Here is a 2,504-nt window from a genome sequence, read left to right on the forward strand (position 1 = left end):
GGACATCCTTCTTGTCACTACAAGATATTCAAAGCAGAGGATTGTCAAAAACTCATCCAATTGTGTCTATCGCACATCCTTAATGTGGTCGATGAGATCTACCAAGAGGATGTAGTTCTTGGAAACATTCTCATTGATATTTCACATATTTGTTTTGGGTGTACGAGAGAGAAGGGATGGACACAAGATGACATAAGAGTTTTTCGATCTCTTTTTCTTTCATGGTGCATCTTGTCGGAGGAGTGGGAGGGTCCAAATAGCTCGCCTTTGGAACATGTTGCAGGTATGAGTCATTTTCAAGCTATTCTGAAAATCACATCATTCTTGAATATATGTGTCTTTATTAGGTTTGTGGGTTTTGTTAGGTAATGGTGAAATTCTTGATGACATATTGAGACATGGGTCTCACGATTGTTTTTGGTGCTTCTCTTTTGAGAGATGTGTTTCGGGCTACTTGAGTATACCCACCAATAACAAGTCGCATGAGATTTCTTACACCAAATTATTTTGTTGTCATTACTAACAAGCATTTGGAAACAAATCAATGTTGAGAAGGATGGGACGTGATGCTTTGATAGAGATAAGTATTTTGTGCATTCCTTCTTGGTTTTTCCAGGGGGACATGGAGATCAAGATGCTCCTACAGATTGCGTTGATTGGCATGAGAAATGTATTTTGTTAGCATCGTCATAAGAGAAAGTCAAGGATGTATGGAATGCATGTTCTAGGATCCTTCCAAATAGTTGTAAAGGCTTGGTAGATAACAAGGGTTTATTGTTGGTGGAAAGGAGAAGAAGTTTTTTATTTTTAGTGCACATGAGAGGGAGTCATTGCTAACAGTTTACAAGTGGAAGGACGCACCTTTGCTTACTTTGGAGAAGGTAAATGCTATGGGTGTTTTCTACTTTAAGGCATTTTTTTGTGGATGTAAGTATGCACAAGGTGGTTATGTGGTTTTTCTAGACAAGCTATCTCAGACATGCGAGCAAGAAGTAGTTTTTTCATAGAGGATGTTTGAAGAAAATGTTTTTTCATTGAACAAGAAGGAAAACTTCAGCTATTTATGGTTGTGGAATCTTGGGTTCAAAGAAGTTTCATCATGGCCGAGGTAACAGGGATGCCTCTTGTACCCACAAGTGAGAGGACTAATTGTAAGGACATGGTATGACCTCTTGCTTGGCTAAAGCATAATTTTTTTTGGTTAAGTTCTCCTATGGATGACATGGAGATAATGTATGAAGTAAGCGGGCATAACGTTCGAGGGAGATTGGTGCGAAGAGGGCATCCATTTGATGTTCCACAGTGGCTTGAGCCAGGTGACCATGCCATTGCGTTCTCACATGACTGCCGAATGAAGGATTCTTTTATTGTGGAAGCTGATGAGCATAAGAGAAAAGCCCTTCTTTTTTGGTTGGATGATGAAGAATCTAAATTTTTTTTCTAGATTGGAAATTTATAGTTACTGTGCTTTTAAGATCCACAGAGGTTATTCTTCATCTTGAAATGTTTTCACCCTTTTCTACTTTTCTTGTTTCATGTCAATATTCTAACTTTGTTCGTGTCTTCTTTTAGGATAGATCGGATGAGGGTACTTCTTCTCAGCATACTTCTCACAAGGTAGTTGGTCAATGAGTTTTTCTGAGCTTGAATTTGAGTTGTCCCACCTTTCTAAGTGTGTGCGCCATGTATTTAATCTTCATTACAGAAAGAGATCACTAACGAAAGCTTTTGACAGCCAGCTCAAAGCCAACATTGGGTGGGCTAGATCTCTAGTAATGCTCTCTTCTTTTCGTCATGTTTGTTTTCCTTATTGGGTTTGAAATTTGTATTAATTTCTTCTAATCTTAATCAATACCGCACTGTGGTTTCTGTTGTTTTTTGCAGTTTTTTGCAATCTAGATTGGCATCTAATTGTGTTTTTGGTTGTATGGCAGGAATTTGAGTAGTGGCCACCTAAATGAGAACTCGGATGTGGCCCATATAATGTTGTATGGTTGCCAACTCTACAAAGCTAGTACTACGATTTTTATATGGAAAGTACCTGAGTGCATAGCTTACACACTCTATAACTTTGCATAGCTGGCAACTTTAACATCGTTTTGAGCTACACTACATCATGTCTCATATTTTTTATTTGCAATGCTGGTTAATGTATCTTAGGCTTTTTTTCATTGAAATTGTCTGCAAAATTTCGAGGTTTGATGAGCTGCAAAATGTTTCCTTCATGAAGTTGTTTCCTTAGTTCTCAAATACAAAAATTGATTACAGATTTTGTATGGCTCCCAAAAATGAGTTTACTACGCTCTTCTTTATGCTGGTTTTTTTATATTGAAATCACTAACAAAACCGATTATAGATTGAATATACAAGTTTGTTTATGCTGCTATAACAATTTGACTAATGTGACATGGGACAGAAGGTGATCAAATTGCAAGCATGGGAGGAGAAGTTCAATACCTTTATTGCAATTGAGCACAAAGACGAGTTTTATTACCTCACTGAAA

General features: G+C 37.5%; 1 pseudogene; it reads left to right on the plus strand.

Annotated features, from left to right (window-relative positions):
* Positions 1-274: 274 nt before the first annotated feature.
* On the plus strand, positions 275-1,946 carry LOC147459028 (uncharacterized; annotated as a pseudogene).
* The last annotated feature ends 558 nt before the right edge of the window (positions 1,947-2,504 follow it).

Source organism: Adiantum capillus-veneris, chromosome 4 (assembly GCF_014529385.1).
Source record: "Adiantum capillus-veneris isolate H3 chromosome 4, ASM1452938v2, whole genome shotgun sequence".
Classification (NCBI taxonomy): Eukaryota; Viridiplantae; Streptophyta; class Polypodiopsida; order Polypodiales; family Pteridaceae; genus Adiantum; species Adiantum capillus-veneris.